Raw genomic sequence first — 21,909 nt, 5'->3', positions numbered from 1 at the left:
AGGGGGGGAGGGGGGGGGCACAGAAAAATTAAAAGATCCCAAGGGGGCCATGAGCTAAAAAAGATTAGGAACTACTGATTTAGAGTACTTCAGAGTATGTTTGCTGGTAGACAAAAATGCTGGAGAAAGGAAATAGGCAATGTTTAGGGCCGAAACCCAAAGGGTTTCGGCCCGAAACGTTGCCTATTTCCTGCGTCCCATAGATGCTGCCGCAAGCGTTGAGTTTCTCCAGCATTTATGTCTACCTTCAATTTTCCAGCATCTGCAGTTCCTTCTTGAACAAAGTATGTTTGCTTCTCTTCCGGAAGAGTGTTCCCATGGATATTAGTGTGTCGGTTTCGTTCAGTTTTACAAGTGATTAAGTTGAAATGTCACTCTTTTGTGAGATAGCAGAGATATGCCCTCGAAATCCACTTCACATTCCTTTTAGTTCCCAGTGAATTCCTTAAACAGCTGGACCATTCTGTCGGCAGTCAACGATTAGAGAATTTAATCTATGCACTTCTCACAACTTCCTCTGGTCTCAAAGCACCGTACAGTCATTTATATCTCGTTATAATGTGGAAAAGACAGCGGCTCGTTTTGTACACGGCAAGATTCCAGGGTCTGGCAATGACTAGATCAGGGGTAGAGACCCTATATAACCATGTAACAATTACAGCACGGAAACAGGCCATCTCAGATTCAGATTCAGATTCAGATTCAATTTAATTGTCATTGTCAGTGTACAGTACAGAGACAACGAAATGCATTTCTAATAAATTTAAATCTATGTAGTTGAAATATTTTTGATGTTTGTGGAATAGAATAAAAGAGAATATAAGTGCAATTAATAGATACTGATATTTTTATGGAAGGTATTATAATATTGAAGTACTTTTTTTTCTGCTAATAATGTCCAGGGGGGGGGGGGGCACAGAAAATTTAAAAGATTTTTCGTTGTCTCTGTACTGTACACTGACAATGACAATTAAATTGAATCTGAATCTGAATCTGAATCTGAGATGGCCTGTTTCCGTGCTTTTAAATTTAAAAAATCTCGGCCCTTCTAGTCCGTGCCGAACACTTACTGCGGCCTTAAGGCCACATGCGGCCTTCTAGGCCATTAAGTGCGGCCTTTTGAATGAATCCAAATTTTGCAGAACAAATCCTTTTATTTTTATTAATATGATTTTGTTCGTCGTTTATTATTTTAATTTTGATCTTAAAATGAACGTATGTAAAATACCAAGGAGTAAAAGAAGATTCAACAAAATAATCCTCCCCGACTGAGGGCCACAATTAAAATATTAGAAAGTCTTGGGGGCTATTTTATTGCTACGAAGTGATACTCGCTTTGGGCACTCTTGCGGGTAGATCACGAGGAATAGATTTCTTCAACAACTTTCAAGATAAATGCCGTGAAGTATATCTAATTGAAGTTTCTTGGATGCGGCCTTATTAGATTACAGCTAACTCAATGTGACATTCCAACAATAGACAATAGGTGCAGGAGTAGGCCATTTGGCCCTTCGAGCCAGCACCGCCATTCAATGTGATTATGACTGATCATCCCCAATCAGTTCAGTTCCTGCCTTCTCCCCATATCCCCTGACTCCGCTATTTTTAAGAGCCCTATCTAGCTCTGTCTTGAAAGCATCCAGAGAACCTGCCTCCACCGCCCTCTGAGGCAGAGAATCCCACAGACTCACTACTCTCTGTGAGAAAAAGCGTTTCCTCGTCTCCATTCTAAATGGCTTACTCCTTATTCTTAAACTGTGGCCCCTGGTTCTGGACTCCCCCAACACCAGGAACATGTTTCCTGCCTCTAGCGTGTCCAAGCCCTTAACAATCTTCCAACATGAAAAGGTTCCCCACCCCTGGACTAGATTTGTTATTAGTGAAGGTGTCTCGGAATAACGCTGTGTGCTTTTGTACATCCGGTTGTGGGAACAGGTGAGTGATCCATATGAATGTTCACTCTCTTCTCTACGAAGGGCATCAAGACCCAGGACTGGGCCACACAATGACCCATGCCCACACAATGAACCACCCTACCACACGGCAACAGTGCCTGGCATTGGGAATGTCAGTCAGAGGGACTATCTCTTTGGGTCAAACCACAAGGTCATAAGGTCATGTGATAGGAGCAGAATGAGGCCATTTGGCCCATCAAGTCTCCTCCGCAATTCAGTCACGGCTGATCTATCTCTCCCTCTTAACACATACTCCTGCCTTCTCCCCATAACCCCTGGCACCCGTTCTAATCAAAGCAGATGATATATGTTTCATTACCTCTCAGCTGAGGCTGCAGCCAGGAGACTGAGTTACTGCAGCGATATCAGTTGTTGTGCTGGTAGAACTCGAGCTGCAATTGGCTTTCCATTTATCCCTTTCCCCAGAAGAAAAAGAGGCAGCAACGTACTGCTCGTAACTACAAGCAGTGGCCCATGAGCCATTCTTTCCCAAAGCTTCCCTGGCAGTCAGTCAGATATTATACAATGGCATCATTTGGAGACCAGTCCCACTCTATAATGTAAATCTCCTGGTGAGGAAAATAGAAGAGTGTGGAACGTGTAGAGGATTTGATAGAGAGAGAGACAGACAGAGACAGGGACATAGAGGGAGGGAGGGGAGAGAGGGGAGAAACTGGAAAGAGGATAGAGGGGGAGAGGGAGAGGTAGAGAGGGAGAGGGAGAGGTAGAGGGAGAGGGGAGGGGGGAGAGGGAGAGGGAGAGGGAGAGGGAGGAAAGGGGAGAGAGGGGGAGAGGGAGAGGGAGGGAGGGGGAGAGAGAGAGAGAGGGATAGGGAGAGGGAGAGAGAGGGAGAGGGAGAGGGAGAGAGAGAGAGAGGGAGTGAGCGAAAGCGATAGAGGGAGAGGGAGGGAGGGAGAGGGAGAGGGAGGAGGGAGGAAAGGGGGAGAGGGAGAGGGAGGGGTGGAGAGAGAGAGGTAAACAGGGAGGAATGGGTAGAGATGGGAAAGGGGAGAGAGAGAGGGGAGAGAGGGAGGAGAGGGAGGGAGAGGGAGAGGGAGAGGGAGAGGGAGAGGAGAGGAGGGAGAGGGAGAGGGAGAGGGAGAGGGAGAGGAGAGGAGGGAGAGGGAGAGGGAGGAAAGGGGAAGGGAGAGGGAGGAAAGGGGGAGAGGGAGAGGGACTTAAATGCACAACGAGACTGGGAATTTATCAGCTGAAGCTAGCAGATCTGGGTAGCTTCAAGGACATGCTGTGGTTTCTGATCTGACAAGAGAGAGGCTCAGACCTCTGGGATGTGAGGTTCTCTGTGTCAGGCAGCATTGCGTTCTGGCAGAGTCCGTACTTGCAGAGGGAGATTAATCACCCCTGGTGCCTATTAGTCCAAGTTTGAAGAAAAGTTGTAAAGTTTCAAAGGTCTGGAATGAAAATAAAGGTGAATTGGCCTGTTAATGATCAAACCCTGGAGAAGTGACCCCTAGTGTTAATAAATTAGGAGCAGGTGGAAACCTGCAGTGTTTCAGAAAAAAACGTCAAAGAACAGGCGGAGTTAATGGGACCCTTAACGGCAGAGGAGTTAGTTCCTGAAATACTATTATGTGAAACAGCTCAGAGAAAGAGTCTATACGCAAGCAGCCGCAATCTATACATCCCATCCATCACTAAACTAGAGGTTGAAAGTACTTTAGAGATTAAATCACCAAGACTGGTTTTAATGAGGAGATCCTGTCAGTGGGACCACATTAATTTTGCTCCATTCTTTATACTCACAGCCATGATGGATGCCAGTATTTAAAAATAAGACCAGGTTCCACTTCAGGCATCAACTGTAACCATCAAACACTCTCAGGGCAGGTACAGCGTGGGTCAGATCAAGAATAGTAGCATAGGTAAAACTCAAGGGTGGTGAATCGGTGGAATTATTTGCCACTGAAGGCTGTGGAGGCCGTCAATGGATATTTATTTTCTTTTTTTTCTCCAGTTTATTTTTACTAGAAGCAATTGTACAAGGATAAGACGATAGGCATAACAATTGTACAATTAATGTACAGCTTCATTTTTAACTTTATAACCTAAATTTTAAAAAAACCGAAGAAAGAGAGAAATAAGGAAAACAAGGAAAGAAGAAAAAAAAAAGAATGAAAAGATAAAATAGAAAAGAGCAGGAAAAAGACCCCTAAGCTACCAGTGCAGTGCAGAAGAAAGAAAAGGAAATAAGAAAAAAAAAGATGGATATTTCTACGGCAGAGATAAATAGATTCTTGATAAAGGGGCCTGTCCCACTATACGAGGTAATTCAAGAGCTCTCCCGAGTTTAAAAAAAAATCAAACTCGTGGTAAGCACGTAGAATATACGTAGCGGGTACGTCGGAGCTCGGGACGTCTCTTAGCGGCTCGTAACGCTAACGGCAGGTACTCGGGAAGCGCGGTAAGCTCGTGAAGACTCGTGAAGATTTTTCAACATGTTGAAAAATGTCCACGAGAGCCCCGAGTACCTTCGAGCGGCTATTACCGTAAATCTCCGAGTTCTAATCAGGGGAAACTCGGGAGAACTCTTGAATTAGCGCGTACAGTGGGTCAGCCCCCTTAGTATGGGTGTCAGGGGTTATGGGGAGAAGGCAGGAGAATGGGGTTCGGAGGGAGAGATAGATCAGCCATGTTATAATGGCGGAGTAGACTTGATGGGCCGAATGGCCTAATTCTGCATCTATCACTTATGACCTTATGAAGACTCAGTGTGTACCTCCCTTCTTTATGCGCCATCAGACATCTTCAAGGTAGGTAGAATATGATTAAGTGCTGGAAAAACTCAGACGGTCAGGCAGCATCTGCGGAAGGAATGGACAGGTGACATTTCAGGTCGGGCCCCTTCTTCTGACTGACTTGACTATAAATAGCCAAAGTAGACGTGATATACTTTGGTTACATTTTGGATCGGTTTAGTTTATTGTCAAATGTACCGAGGTATAGTGAAAAGCTTTTGTTTTTATTTGGAAACATGCTTGCATATATGCCTTGAGATGCTGCAAGATGTTTAAGGAACATTAGAAATGCTATTAGTTTTTGCTTTTTCACCTCGGACATCATGCCATGCCCAATTTCTGTTTTAAAACCCCCCCAAAAAAATCAGGATTATTAAAGTCACCAAAAGGTGAGCATTGGAAGAATGCAGAATGAATAGAGAAAAAACATTCCAGCAATTCCTGGTCTTACAAAGGCATGTGTTGGCTGCATTTTCAGTGTGTGTATCTCTGTTAAGAGACACTCCTTTGACTCACTATATCACACATCTCAAGGAAGCTACATTTCGAATCTCCCCATGGGTATAATCCAAACACTCTGAATATCTTTTCCATTCATCTTTATTCCCCCAAGACCTTTTGTACGCCTGCGGTCTAAACTACACCTGATGCTTTTTCGTGCCTGTGGTTCCTCATTCTTTATGGCCCACTACTTAACGGTGCCCACAAGGGAATTAAGTTATTCAGGGAAAGAATCGTAAGTGTCTCATGTTCTTTCACACGGTCGACTGTCTGTCACAAGGGCGCCACGGTGGCGCAGCGGTAGAGTTACTGCCTTCCAGCGCCAGAGACCCAGGTTTGATCCTGACCACGAGTGCTGTCTGTACAGAGTTTGTATGTTCTCCCTGTGATCGAGTGGGGTTTCTCCGGGTGCTTTAGTTTCCTCCCACGCTCCAAAGACCTACATGTATGTAGGTTAATTGGCTTCGGTAAAAAATTGTAAATTGTCCCCAGCATGTAGGATAGTGTTAGTGTACGGGGTAATCGCTGGTTGGCGCTGACGTGGTGGGCTGAAGGGCCTATTTCTGCGCTGTATGCTTTCCCAAATTCTAAAGTCTAAGAGGGGATGCAGTGTTTCAGCTGCTCGGGAATATATTGATGGGAATGAAACCAGCACCAATTTAAGCCATTTAGGTGAAATAAGAATAACCAACTGGAGTACGGGTGATCGCTGGTCGGCATGGACTCGGTGGGCCGAAGGGCCTGTTTCCATGCTGTATCTGTAGAAACTAAACTAAACTAAAACCAATATCAATCAGTGCATGTACTGCTAATTCTGACCAAAAGTGAAACGAAAAGGCAGCTCATAATATCAGCCAAGGTTCAGTGTTGATTCGACTTTGTGTACAGCTGAACACACAGTGAACAGCAGGAAGGAGATAAAACACACAGCCCCGCACTAGCAGAGTCATTTAGAGATCATCGATGACTGGGCATTTGACAAGGTGCTGCATTATAAGTTACAGTGGAAAATAAAAACTCACTGTAGGAGTGTAGGTGCGTATGGAAATTGTTGAATAGGAATTGGAGCCTAGTTTAATTGAGTTGAGTTGAGTTCAGGTTAGTTTGGTTTAGTTTAGTTTAGTGATACAGCAGGGGTGGGAGATTGCAACCTTCACGTGGTCCACCCTGTTTCGATTAATGCAATCAACTCGACGTGCACAAACAGAAGATCAAATAGAACATGTTGATCTACAACTTTAGGCTGTGCACGCCATGCGTAAGAAGAAGTGATTGATACAGCAGGGAAACAGACCCTTTTGCCCACTGGGTCCACACCAACAAACGATCGCTAGTCTTATTGTAATTAATTTATGAACCAAGTATGTAAAACCATACAAAGCATTTGACTTGCCATACAGTCATACCAAAAGCAGCAAGACACACAACCACTTAAAAATTAAAATATACATCCACCCCAGCGCACTGTGATGGAAGGCAATAACGTATTATCTCCCGCGGTCGGGGCAGTCAAACCATCCACAATTCTTGGTTTCTTGATGCTCCAAAATATTCCAAATGGAATTTAAACTGGAGGTGGTGAAGGGAGGGCTTAAGCCAGAAAGGGTTAACCCAGTGGGCAAAAGGGCCTGTTTCCCTGCTGTATCACAAGGGTTATTGGGACGAAAGTGCTACTTTAAATTTAGTTGCATCTGGTTGGGTAACTATAGTTGGGTGGAGATTATTCCATGCTTTAATTGTGCGGGGGAAGAACAAATTGCTGTACACGTCTGTCTTTGTAGCTGGGATCACAAATTGGATCGAATGCCCTCGTCTGCTCCTAATTGGTTGGGGTTTGGTGTAGGTCTTGTAGTCTATGTCGAGCTGACCATTTAACATTTTGTAAAAACAGGTCAAACGGTGAGCTTCACGTCTGTCTTGGAGAGGGTTCCACCCCAGAGAATTCAGAAGTTTGGTGACACTCGCTTCTCTCTCATAGGTGTTAGTAACAAATCGAGCGGCCTGTCTTTGGACACGTTCGATGGATGAAATGTTTTTATCTGTGTATGGGTCCCATGCTGCAACTGCGTAGTCCAAATGAGGTCTAACGAGGGTGAAGTATAGCTTCTCCTTGACAGAAGTTGAACAATGATGAAAGTTGTGCCTCAGGAAGTTTAGGTCACCTGTTGCTTTCCCCGTTGCATGATGAGTCTGACCATTCCAACGCAGATCATTCTGCAATTTGATGCCAAGATACTTGGTTTGTTCGGATTCTTCAAGGGTGACACCAAGTATGTTGTAGGATGTGACACCTGGATTCCTCTTTCTGGTGACATGCACGGTTTCACATTTGGAAGGGTTGAACTGCATGCCCCAATTGTTGTGACCACTCAACCATAGTATCGAGATCCTTTTGGAGAGCATCTTCATCATCAGCTGACTTAATTGGAGCGATCGAAACTCCCGCGATCGGGACGATCGAATCTCCTGCAGTTGGAGCTCCCGAAGTCGATCCCCAACAATGGGACCGCCAGCTCCACGATGTTAGGCCGCAGTGCAGACTGCACACTCGGGACAATTTGCAGAAGCCAATTAACCTCCGAACCTGCACGTCTTTGGAATGTGGGAGGAAACTGGTGCACCGGAGGCAACCCACGCGGTCACAGGGAGAACGTGCATCCTCCATACAGGCAGCACCCGTAGTTCAGGATCGAACCCTGTTCTTAGGCGCCGTAAGGCGGCAACTCTGCTGCTGCGCCAACGTACAGCCCGCCCCCCCCCCCCCCCCCCCCACTAATTAGCTTCCTCAACGGGTAACAGATGCAGAGGCTATGAATATTTTAATACAGAGACAGATGGATTATTGGTAAGCATAGGATGTAGGATGACAGGCAAGCAGGTTTGCACATATGAAGTTACAATTATTTTTAGCAATAGTTTAGTTGAATGGTGGTGCAGGCTCGAAAGGCTAAATGGTTACTTTGGCTCTTAATTTTTATGTTTGTACATGGATATGACGACAAATCTGTCAATGGGAGGGCTTTATCTGCCTTTTGGCAGCTGTGCCTGAGTGATTAGTTTTCCTACACAAGGCTGGAAGCCAACATTTCAAGGTCCACTGTATGGCTGGTTCTATAATCTAGACTGATGTTGGGGTGCAGTACCAAGGGAGGACCTGGCACAGTCAAGGCTGCCTCCCTCCAGATAACATATTAAAACATAACACCAGCAATAAAAGTGATGGAAAACCGACCACAAACCTGGCGAGAGACCAACGAGGTTATTGTTCCAGCTCTGAAGACCTGGGTTCGATCCTGACCGGTGGCATCTGTGTGGAGTCTGTTCATAATGTCTCGGGTCCTTCCGCTGCTGGACATGGGGGGCAGGGTGTGGTGGAGACGCCCCTCAAAATAAGGGAAGGTATCCCACACCAGGGGGCAACACATGAGTGGCACGGTTGGGGGACAGATTTGTGAAATTTGAGAAATGTATATAGACTACATTGAACAATTAGTATAGCCTCCAAAAATGTCGGATGAATTTTTCTCACGGTTCATGTATTGTATTCATTTATTACCCGAATAAAGTCTATTTTGAAATTTAAAAAACTTAAAAAAAACTCCCTAAAAGAAGGCACAAACTCAGTACAGACAGCTTTCGTAGTCAGGATCAAACCCTGGTCTCCAGCGTTGGAAGACAGTGACTATACCACTGCGCCACTGTACCGCCCCACTTATTTCCCTCTGACCTATCCTAACTCGCGTGCTCATCAGTTCTCCCCATTTCCCCCAACCCTCCATCCTCACTGGGGACAGTCTCCACACGTCTAGCTCCGGATGTCAGGATCGAACTGGGGCCACTGGAGCAGACCCGCAGAAGCATTACCTGTTACACCAACTCTGCCATTTAAGCTAAAAGCCAATACCTCCAGCAGTGAAGCACTCTGTCACACAGCATGAGGACCTGCGTACAGAATTACTTGCCGAGGTCTCGGGACCACAGCTTGAACCTAAAACACCAGATACCAACTCACAACAAGAATGATACCATGGCAATGGAAGAGTCTCGTGGGTGTGACAAAGTAGAGTCATCCTGGCTCATCGATGAAATCAATGGGTAGAAAAATTATTTGGGGCGTGCTGAAAAACCAAAGTATGTTACACATGAACTTCTGCCCTTTCTAGTTTTCTCTCAAGAGTCTGGGTGCTAGACATCTCTTAGAAGATAGGAATTCAAATAGATTCGTTGAAGCCATTCAACTCGTCATTATCTGGGCTGGAGCTGACGTTTACACCACCACAGTTAGGGCAAGATTTAGTTTAGTTTAGTTTACAGAGCGTGGAAACAGGCCCTTCGTCCCACCGACTCCGTGTCGATCAGTGACACCCATACGCTAACACTACGCGCTGACCCCACGCGGTCACGGGGAGAACATACAGACAGCACCCGCGGTCAGGATAGAACCCGGGTCTCTGGCGCTGTAAGGCAGCAACTCTACCGCTGCGCCACCGTGCCCCCTGAATGTTCGATTGCAACATTCAATGTGAAGGGTGACCAGGACACGTTAAAGAACCAGCCGGTCGGCAGAAATCCAGCCAACTGTCTCCAGTTCACAGTGTCCCCAATTATTCCCGAGTCCTGGGGTTAAATGGACTGTTCCCAATAATAGCAAAGCCACGGGAAAGGAGCCCCCTGGAGATATGAAATGAAATCCTTCACAGAGCAGGATTTATGGCCTTGTAGCAGGAACCTGCTAGAAAATGCCCTGCAGCATAAAGAACCCCTCTCCATAAATCCCAGGCTGCTGATTTTTCCAGCTTGCCCTTTGCCCTTTCACCCTTGGGGCATCTCACTGCATTATCAACTTCGGCCTGTTATCTCTCATTAGTTGCAAAGAGTCTACGATGGCTTAATGGAAGCTAAGAGGCACTGCAGAACTACTAGCTTGTGAACTTTCTCCCCCTCTACCCACCCACTGGACTCAACTGTGTTTTATAAATCTATCGGCCGTTTGATGATGTGAAATGGACACACATTTTGTTTACATTCGTGTAAGACAATACTCAAAATCTTAGACACGAAATGCTGGAGTAACTCAGTGGGTCAGGCAGTATCTCTGGAGAGAAGGAGTAGCTGACGTTTCATGTTTTGTGTCTATCTTCAGTGTAAACCAGCATCTGCAGTTCCTTCCTACTCAAAATTGTAGTTTAGTTTAGAGATACAATTGAATATGGAAACAAGCCCTTTGGCCCATTGAGTCCATGGCAACCATTAATTTAGTTTAAGAAGGAACTGCAGATGCTGGAAAATCAAAGGTAGACAAAAATGCTGGAGAAACTCAGCGGGTGAAGTAGCTTCTATGGAGCGAGGGAAATACGCGACCTTTCGGATCGAGACCCTCGAACCTGTACGTCTATGGAGTGTGGGAGGAAACTGAAGATCTCGGAGAAAACCCACGCAGGTCATGGTGAGAACGTACAAACTCCGTACAGACAGCGCCCGTAGTCAGGATCGAACCCGGGTCTCCGGCGCTGCATTCGCTGTAAGGCAGCAACTCTACCGCTGCGCCACCGTGACCGTCTATTCCCACCAGTTCTATGTTATTATATTTCCCCTCCACTCCCTGCACACTCAGGGCAATGAACAGATGCCAATTAACCTACAAACCTGCACATCTTCATGTGTTCCTGTGCTATACTGTCCATGTGTATGAAGGAACTGCAGTTGCTGATTTATACCGAAGATAGACACAATTGCCGGAATAACTCAGTGAGTCAGGCAGCATCTCTGGAGAAATAGGATGGGTGACGTTTCGGGTGGGAACCCTTCTTCAGATTAAAAGTTCAGTCCGAAACATCACCGATCATATTACATCAGAGATGCTGCCTGACCCGCTGAGTTACTTCAGCACTTTGTGCCAATTTTATTTCTTTGGATAGGAAAAGTTTAGAAGGATATGGACCAAATGCGGGCAGGTGGGACCAGAGTAGTGTACCTGTGGCTACCTTCTGTACTGTCCGTGTTACATGCATTACAAAAGCGTAGAATCGTCAATATTGTCACATGCTGACAACACAAATAACTCTCCCGTTGTACCGGCCATTTTACTTGCAGTCAGCTGATGTCTGCCTTCCTCCTTTCTGCAGTAAAACATGCACAGAATGCACCAGTGAACACCTGCATGCTGCTCACCCGGGGCTTGGCAGTGGTGTCGGAGCGGGAATGAGATCAACAGTCATGGACTGAGACGCCACGCTGCCGCGCTGCTTGGCCAGAGGCCGAGGACTATCCCGCGGTGAGGCAAAGAGCCCGACGCAGATCAGATGTTTTCAAACACGTTTAATGGGGGAGGTAAATCAAACCAGCACCTCGTTTGAGACAGATTTGGCTGGAGAACAAGGCAGACCACGGCTAGTGCCTTGTTTAAAAGGCCTCTGCTCTGTGGAAGGAATGTCCTCAACTCTCATGCTTATGCAGTTAGAGCGGCAGGGAGTGGTACAGCACAGAACTGGCTCTGTGGTTCATCTCATCAATGCCGACTGAGATGTCCCAACGAAGCTAGTCCCATCTTGCCCACAGTTAGCCCCTATCTTTTTAACCTTGTATTCCAGAGAGAGTTACAGTAGAATTAGCTCTTAGGGCTAATGGAATCAAGGGATATGGGGAGAAAGCAGGAACAGCGCACTGATTTTGGATGGTAGACAAAAGTGCTGGAGAAACTCAGCGGGTGTGGCAGCATCGATGGAGTGAAGGAAATAGGCAACGTTTTGGGCCGAAACCCTTCTTCAGACCAAAGGCTCCTCTATAATCTTTGCTTCAGACTGATGTAGGGTGGGGGAAGAAGAAAGGAAGAGGAGCCAGAGGGCTGAGGGAGAGCTGGGAAGGGGAGGAGACAATAAAGGCTACCGGAAACTGGAGAAGTCAATGTTCATGCTGCTGGGGTATAAACTGCCCAAGCGGAATATGAGGAATATGTTGCTCCTCCATATTCCGGTGGTGCTCACTTTGGCCATGGAGGAGGCCCAGGACAGAAAGGTTGAATTTGGAATGGTAGGGGGAGTTGAAGATGATCAGCCATATTGAATGGCGGTGCTGGCTCGAAGGGCCGAATGACCTACTCTTACACCTATTTTATCTGTTTCTATGTTTAAACCTTTCTTTCCATGAACCTATCCAAGTACTTTAGAATTTACAATGCAGTAATAGGCACGTCAGCTCAACAAGTCCGCGCCGACCAGCGATTCCCGCACGCTAGCACTATCCTACACACTAGGGACAATTTACAATCTTTACCGAAGCCAATTAACCTACAAACCTACACGTCTTTGGAGCATGGGAGGAAACCGGAGCACCCGAAGAAAATCCATGCAAGTCACGGGGAGAACGTACAAACTCCATACAGACAGCACCCGTGGTCAGGATCAACCCGGGTCTCTGGCGCTGTAAAGCAGCAATTCTACTGCTGTCCAAATGTAATTTAAACATTGACACAAGGAATTGCAGATGCTGGGTTACCAAAAGAGACACAAAATGCTGGAGTAACTCCGCGATATGGATAGGTGACACATTGCTTGCCAGAAACCCTTTAGCAGTCTGAAGGGTCCCAACCAGAAACGTTGTACTATCTCTTCGTTATCACCTCCTCCATAGCCAACAATGGCCCATTGTGGGCTCCTGGGTCATCGGTCCCAGCTCCGATTTGTTCTGTACCATTTCATACCTCTAGTGCCCCTCTCCCCTGACTCTCAGTCTGGTGAAGGGTCTCGACACAAAGCCTCACCTCTTGCTTTTCTCCAGAGATGCTGCCTGTCCCGAGTCTGAAGAAGGATTTCGGCCCGAAACGTTGCCTATCTCCTTCGCTCCATAGATGCTGCTGCACCCGCTGAGTTTCTCCAGCATTTTTGTGTGCCTTCGATTTTCCAGCATCTGCAGTTCCTTCTTAAAAACATGCTGCCTGTCCCGCTGAGTTACTCCAGCATTTTGTGTCCAGTGTCTGAAGTCGTTGTCTCATAGCCTAAATCCCCATCACATTCCCTGTCTACATACGTATTCTTGCACTCGTCACCTGCTCTTTGATGGCTGAGAGATCACTCAGTCCCAGGAACCTGATACGGCACTAGACACTCTCTCCATTCAACCATTCTGGTTCATTAACAATGTAGATTAATGCTCGATACTTGTTCACAACATGAGAGAATGGCTTTATGCTGTTTATATGCCCACTGGCTGTCTTCTTTCTCCCAGCCTGCTATCTTGCCACACACAGGACTCTAAAACAGAATCCATCTCTTCCCTTCATTGTCACTGCTTGGCCTTCTGAGTGCCTCTGACATAAAGTAACAGAGGCAAAACATTTCTATGTTTCTATGTTTCTATACAGCTTGGAAACAAGCCCTTCGACCTAACTTGCCCACACCGGCCAACATGTCCCACCTACACTAGTCCTACCTTCGTGCATTTGGCCCATATCCCTCTAAACCTGTCCTATCCATGTATCCGTCTAACATTGAGGTTGTCCCTGCCTCAACTATCTCCTCTGGCAACTCATTCCATACACCCATACACCCACACCCCTTTGTGTGAAAAAGTTACCCCTTTGAACCCAATTAAATCTTTCCCCCCCACCCTCACCCCCTCCCTCACCTTAATCCTCTTGTCCTTGATTCCCCCACTCTGGGTATAATTGGGGGAAGATGATGAAAATGTATCCCATCTAATATAGTACCCACATAACTATCTCATCAAGTCTTTGTGACAGGATGTGGAGATCCCCCCCTTGACCTCACCACGCCAGACAACACCCGCACAAATGGAGACAATCTTGATGCCCAGAGGGCACAGCCTCAGAATAAAAGGACGTACCTTTAAGGGCCTGTCCCACCAGCATGCGATTGCATGCGTCTAGCACGACTAAACGTGGTGGCTTGAGGCGTACGGCCTCGCGGGGCCGGTCCCACTTCCAACCGCGGAGCCGTCTGGAGTTGTGCGGGGCTGGTCCCGACATCATACTCACCAATCAGCTGGTCAGGAGGCGGGCCGACTGAATAGGGACGTTGCACGGCGTCGGGCGGTTACGTCATCACGCAACGGCACGCCAGGGCGGTGACGTCATCGCGCAACGCCACACGCTTGGCGTACGCCGTCAAGACGCTGCGTACACCCATCGAGACGTTGCGTACGGCCTCAATGCGCCTGCGGGCCGGCAGGCGGTTGCCGCGCGGAATTTTTGGACAGTGTCAGTTTTTCGGAGCCCCGCGCGATGTCGGGACCAGCTCCATACGGAGTTGTCGGGACACAACTCCATACGGCTCCGGCGATCGAAGTGGGACCGGCCCCGCGAGGCCGTACGGCTTAAGCGACCACGTTAGGTCGCCCTCGCTGCATGCAGTCGCATGCTAGTGGGACAGGCCCTTAAGAATGGAGACGAGGAGGAATTTCTTTAGCCAGAGGGAGGCGAACCTGTGGAACACATTTCCACAGGCAGCAGTGGAGTTCAGGTCATTGGGGATTTTTTTTAAGCTAGGAAAGCAGGGCGGCATGGTGGCACAGCGCTAGAGTTGCTGCCTTACAGCTCCAGAGACCCGCGTTCGATCCTGACCACGGGTACTCTCTCTACGGAGTTTGTACATTCTCCCTGTGACTGCGTGGGTTTTCCGCGGGTCCGCCGGTTTCCTCCCACTGTCTAATAACATACAGGTTTGTGGGTTAATTGGCTTCTGTAAATTGTAAATTGTCACTGGTGTGAAGGATGATTGCTGGGCATCGCAGACTCGGTTTTCTAAAGGGCCTGTTTCCGCGCCATATCTTGGAGGTGTAGTCACTATTCCAGTACTTTAATAAATAGGTGAGCCAATGAGGAAATATTTAACAATAATATGAAAATGACCAGATAATCAATTATTAGGTGAGTATTTGTTGAAGGACAGGACTAATTTAGTTTACTGTCATGTGTATCGAGCTTTTGTTGCGTGCTATCCAGTCAGCAGAAAGACGAGACATGATCACAATCGAGAGTATACATTTTAAAGATACTTCAGCAAAGCTACATTATCCAGCTATTGATTTAATAGGATTGAGAGCCCACAACTGTAATGACGTGATTAAAACCAGTTGCAAGTCCAGCAGAGAAACTCCTGAACATCCACGCAATATATTATCAGCGAGAGACATTAACAAGAGGATTTATTGCCCTGGTGACCTATGGCATGACTGGTGCTCAGGTCACCTGTCTAATAAACCACGCAGCTGCTTCCTTTCATCGTTGCAAAGTGCCCGCCTTGCCCTCTGAATAGAAGCACAAAAAACAATCACACATATACATGACATTTGTCCAGTAACTCATCCCAGTGGTACTAAACAAGCTTATATAATGTAATAATGGGGCGGCACGGTGGCGCAGCAGTATAGTTCCTGCCTTACGGCACCAGAGACCCGGGTTCGATCCTGACCACGGGTGCTGCCTGTACGGAGTTTGTACGTTCTCCCCGTGACGTTTCTCCGAGCTGTTCAGTTTTCTCCCAGACTCCAAAGAAGTACAAGTTTGTAGGTTAATTGGCTAGGTATGGGTAAATTGTTCCTGATGTGTGTAGAACAGTGTTAATGTGCGGGGATCGGTGGTTGGCGCGGACTTGGTGGGCCGAAGGGCCTGTTTCCGCGTTGTATCTCTGAACTAAACAAACAATCACACATATGCATGACATTTGTCCAGTGGCACTAAACCCGCTTATACATTGTAATTAAGTGTATTGCACGACAGAATGACTTTCAAAGTTAAAGAACTGAATCTCGTCTGAAGAAGGGTTTCGGCCCGAAATGTCGCCTATTTTCTTCGCTCCATAAATGCTGCTGCACCCACTGAGTTTCTCCAGCAATTTTGTGCACCTTCGATCTTCCAGCATCTGCAGTTCCTTCTTGAACACAACTGAACCTCGCATTGGGTTTGATGGCGATTGTGTTTATGCCTTACAGCGATAAAGATAGGGTGGAAGATTGCAACCTTCACATGGTCCGCCCTGTTTCGACAAATGCAATCAACTCGACGTGCACAAACGGAAGATCAAATAGAACAAGTTGTCCAACAACTTTAGGCTGTGCATGCCACATGATAGAAGAAGAAGCACCAGAGATCCAACTTGCACCCTGACCCCAGATACTGTCCGTACGGAGTTTGTACGTTCTCCCCCTGACCCGTGTGAGTTTTCTCCAGATGCTCCGGTTTCCTCCCACGCTCCAAAGACGTACAGGTTTGTAGGTTAATTGGCTTTGGTAAAATTATAAATTGTCCCCAGTGTATAGGATAGTGTTACTCCAGCGTCTTGTGTCTTTCCTTGGTACACCAGCATCTGCAGTTCCTTGTCTCTACATTGTAACTGCCCAGTCTCTTCCCAGACAATATCCCGGTGAATCTCCTCTGCACCCGCTCCAGTCTAATCACTTGCTTCCTATAATATGTCAAACAGAACTGTACATTGTATTCTGCGATAAGAAGTGTTCTTTTTATTGTCAGTCGAGCACATTAAAAAGTGTCTTGATTAGATAGCGAGTGACTTTTTCTCCCCCGTCCCAATTTCATTTTGATTGTGTCTCTTTTATGATATCTTGCTTATTTAATAACTTAGTTACTTATTGACTTTCTCACTCTCTCTCTCTACACCTAACTCCCTCTTCCCAATCCATATTGATCCTTCTGCCAGAGCCCGTTTTGGCCAACTCGGAATCCATGTATATACAAATCAAAAAAATAAGCAGAATAGCCTGCTGAGCAAAATGATGAAATGCTGCAGCATCTTGCTTTGTAGGATGGGACCGATACCTCAACTGGAATTATGAATATGGTGGAAGAAACAAATGAAAGATTGGTGGGTGGATAGAGGAAGGAGAGGAATTCTAAGTAGCCTTGGTGATCGGTTGGAGAATATTAAAATCATAAATGCGTTGAAGGTATATTTGCATAATATGCAAATAAGTCGTGCGAGTACAGAACACAATGTTAACATGTCGATGCATGAATTAGGGCCAACATACCAGTGTGCTTTACTGTTGTTAGACTTCAGAGATCGAGCATGGGAACAGGCCCTGTGGTTCACCAAGGACACATTAGGGACAATTTACAATATTTTTTATTTAACCAAAGCCAATTAACCCATAAACCTGTACGTCCTTGGAGTACGTGAGAGAAAACCGGAGCACCGGGAGAAAACCCATGCGGGCACAGAGAGAACGTGCAAACTCCATGCAGACAGCAGCCAAAATCAGGATCAAACCCGGGTCTCTGGCGCCGTGAGGCCCTCAAGATGGTGGCACGCCCATGTTTAAACACACCCATGTTTAAAGGTTCTCGATGTCCTGGAGATATTATTGTGGTGAGAGTGTAGTCCAAGGTCCAAGGTCCATCCCAAAAGAGCATTACAGGCTTTGTTTGATTTACAGGAACAAAGCAAGCGAAGACATTAAAATATAAGGTAGGCACTCATTCGTGTGACAGAAAATCCCTTCACTGAGAAAATGGTTAGAATCTGCTAAACACAATAGATACAGAATGTAGGAAAAAGCAAGATGAATACAGAGGGAGACTGTAGATGAGTAAGGAAAATAAATATGGAAAATATATTCATAGTTTCATTTCTTTCCATTGTTTCTCTATAAAGGTTTGTTGTGCTGACTGTTAAATCTTCCAAAATATGGAATGCATTTTCTTTATTTCACATATCACGTGCTGCCTAAATCAGTAGCCTGGCAACCCACCATCCAGCTTCTTAATTCCCTTCATGCTCTTTGTAACCCTGGTTCAGACTCAAAACTACCAGTGAATATTCAACACCATTAAGCACAACACATAGTGTTTGCAAAAGCTTAAGTGGCAGCACACGATGGTGCTGCAGCAGAGTTGCGGCCTTACAGAACCAAAGGCCCGGGTTCAATCCTGACTACAGGTGCTTGTCTGTACGGAGTTTGTACGTTCTCCCCGTGACGTGCGTGGGATTTTCCCCGGATGATCCGGTCCCCACACACACTCGAAAGTGGGTTGTAGGGAACTTGTAGGTTAATTTGCTTTGGTAAAAATTGTAAATTGTCTCCAATGCAAATTGCAATTGTAATTTGCCCCGAGTGTGTAGGGTAGTTCAATGCTCCGGGATCGCTGGTTGGTGTGGACTCGGTGTGCCAAAGGGCCTGTTTCCACACTGTATCTCTAAACTAAAGTAAAAGTGGTCGGGGTGCTGTTCAAATCCAATAATTAGAGTATAGACAAGAGTCACCCTGCAGAATGTGAGGGAACTGTATCAATTCATCCCATATGTTCATTCCAGAGAGCAATGATTCAGAGCAGCAGCCAATATACTGAAGACAAGACCTTGACCTAGAGATAGTTCATCAAAGTTCACTCCTCCACTGAGCTAGCTGCTGGCACAAGCTCAAGAACCTGCTTGGGGCCGACTCGGAAAGGTACATAAATAACATCCCAGTTATCCTGCCCCTCACCCCTCCTTCCTATACTCACCCCTCCATCACCCAAGTCCCTCATTTCCCCCCCCCCTTTTCCCTGCCCCCTTCCTCCCATAGACCCCCCTCCAGTTTTACATTTTATTCTTCCGCCACTTCTCTCCTTATCTGACACACTCTGTCTCCGTTTCATTTCAACCCTTTACCATTTGTTACAATCACCCGCCAAGCAAACGTCCCCCCCGTCTACATCCACCCTCATTTCCAGTTTCCTCCCCCCTCCCCCCTCCATTACAATCAGACTGCAAGGTAACAACATGAAACATCACCCGACCATTCCCTCCACAAATGCTGCCTGATCCGTCGAGTTACCTCAGCACTTTGTGTTTAGAATTCGGAAAATTAAGTTTACAGACAGTTCTCAGGAACAAATCCATTGAGCTAACCTGGGGATCACCAGTCTATCCATTTGGTCAAACTCTCTTTATATTTCCAACCTCCCCTGCCATTGACTCCATTAATACCTCACGCTGCCTCGGCAAGGCCACCAGCACAATCAAGGACGAGTCGCACCCTGGCCTCTTCTCCCTTCTCCCATCAGACAAAGGGTACAGAAGTGTGAAAACGCACACCTCCAGATTCAGGGACAGTTTGTTCACAGCTGTTATCAGGCAACTGAATCATCCTACCACAACCAGAGAGCAGTGCTGAACTACTATCTACCTCATTGGTGACACTTGCACTATCCTTGATCAGACTTTGCTGGCTGTACCTTGGACTAAACATTATTTCCTTATCATGTATCTATGCACTGTAAATGGCTCGATTGTGATCATGTATTATCTTCCCACTGGCTGGATAGCACACAACACATGCTTATCACTGTAACTCAGTACATGTGGCAATAAGTTTAAGAAGGAACTGCAGATGCTGGAAAATCGAAGGTAGACAAAAATGCTGGAGAAACTCAGCGGTTGAGGCAGCATCTATGGAGCGAAGGAAATACGCAACGTTTCGGGTCTGAAGAAGGGTTTCGACCCGAAACGTTGCCTATTTCCTTCGCTCCATAGATGCCTCACAGGCTGAGTTCCTCCAGCACGTGTGTCTATATGTGACAATAAACTAACCTGTAACTATTGGGCAAGAATATGAGAAATCCAAACACACACATTTTTAACTCCCTTGAACAGCTGCAAAGGCATTTCTTCTACTTAGGCCAGATTTAATGAAGAATTCAGACAAATTCCTCATCTATCAGCCTGCTCCATTATCGCTGTCAAGCTGCAACTCCAAGGTAAACGGTCTCTCATCGTGCAGTTAACAGGAGTAGAAGATTGCACTTCACAGGCTGGTACGGCTCCAGTGTCTAACATCTGGCCAAGCGAGAGATCAGAGGATAAACAAAGGCTTTCCAGTGACCAGGCCAGGGTCACGACCTGCTCTCAATCTGGATTTAATTCCTGACATTTTCCACTAAACTATCCCAATGCTTCCACTGCTCTAGCGTGGCCAATGTTCTCACTCCCAAATAAGGGACAAAAGGTCAAAATAAGGGACAAATTCCCGATGGCAATTCTTTGACCGACTCGGCCGTGGCTGGGTGAATGAGTTGACCCGGGTGCCGGACTGCACACAAAGCCCAGCCGGTGGGCGGGCTGGCTGAGGAGTTTTGGCCCGGCACCCCACCCAACTCATGAACCGATGATCGCCCGTGAGAAGGAGGGGTGGTGGTGGTGGTGTCTGCGGCAAGCAAAGGTCCGAAGGTCGGGCAGCTGGCCGGGCTGTCGACCGTCGGGGCCACTGGCGAGGCGCTGCTGCTGCACTCCATGGGCTGCGCTACGTTTGGACAGGTGAGGCGGGGCCAGACGCGGCACTCCGACCCGACAGTCCCCTCGACCCGAGTAGCAGCAGTCAAATACGGGACAAGGGCGGTCCCGTACGGGACAAACCAATTTAGCCCAATAGAAGGGAGGTCCCGGCTAATACGGGACAGTTGGCAACTCTACACTGCTCCCCTCCAGCACAAACATACACACAGGGACAGGACCTTTTGCCCAAATTGTCCATGCGGACCAAGATATCCCATTCTTCCAAGCTGTTATCAGGCAGCTGACCCATCCTACCACAACTAGAGAACAGTCCTGAACTACTATCTACCTCATCAGAGAGCCTCTGATTATCTTCGATTAGACTTTATCTTGCACTAAATGCTATTTCCTTCATTGTGTATCTGTACACTGCGGATGACTCAATCATAATCATACATTATCTTTCCACTGACTGGTTAGCACGCAACAAAGGCGTTTCACTGTACCTCGGTACACGAGACAATAAACTAATCTAAACTCATGTTTGGAATATATCCTGTTATAAACCATTCCTATCTCAGTCAAGATTTCCAAGCGCAACTTGTGACAAAACTCTGCTGCTCACCTCCATCCCCCTGAATGTTGAAAAGTCCTCCTATTCTTACCAAAACATTCTGGTAATGCACACAATACTCCAAATGTGGCATAAACAAACTCCTCTAAAGCTGCAACATCACTTCCTGACTCCTACCATCAATGGCCTGATCAAAGAAGCCAAGCAGACCACATGCCTTCTTCAGCACTTTATCCACTCATGTTGCCGTTATCAGGGAGCTATGGACTTGGACCTCCAGGATCCCCCCATTACAACAATGTTGTTAATAGAAAATTAGAGGAATCAAAAGGAAAATTGTTGAGGGTACAAGCAAGTTCTGCCTGGTTCGTGGAGAGGAGATTGGAGAATGGAGCTTGGAATTTTGAATCACAAATAAGAGCTTTGGTTCTTTCCACATTTTGCAAACTCCATATCAAGTTTTATCCGTTGCATGGTGGTGGGGTGGAGGGGTGGATGGGGGTGGTGGGGTGGTTTAGAGGTTTGTATTCATGCACATCAAATGTAAGCACATTATGTACCTGTTTTCTATATTTCTATGAAAGCCCCCACCCAAAAAACAGTGTCAATAATCAATCTTTAGTTCAGCTTATTATTGTCACATGCATGATACTGTGGCTCAGCTGTAAAGTTGCTGCCTAACAGAGACCCAGGTTTGATCCTGACTACGGGTGCTATCTGTACGGAGTTTGTGCGTTCTCCCTGTGACCAGTGTAGATTTTCCCCAGGTTATCCAGTTTCCTCCCCAGTCCAAAGACGTACAGGTTTGTGGGTTAATCGGCTTCGGTAAAAATGGTAAATTGTCTCTGGCATGTGGGAGGATAGTGCTAGTGTACTGGGATCGCTGGGTCGGCATA

Source organism: Leucoraja erinacea, chromosome 26, assembly GCF_028641065.1.
Source record: "Leucoraja erinacea ecotype New England chromosome 26, Leri_hhj_1, whole genome shotgun sequence".
In the NCBI taxonomy this organism is placed as follows: Eukaryota; Metazoa; Chordata; class Chondrichthyes; order Rajiformes; family Rajidae; genus Leucoraja; species Leucoraja erinaceus.
The sequence above is the reverse complement of the archived record's forward strand: the minus strand, read 5'-3'. Positions refer to the sequence as shown.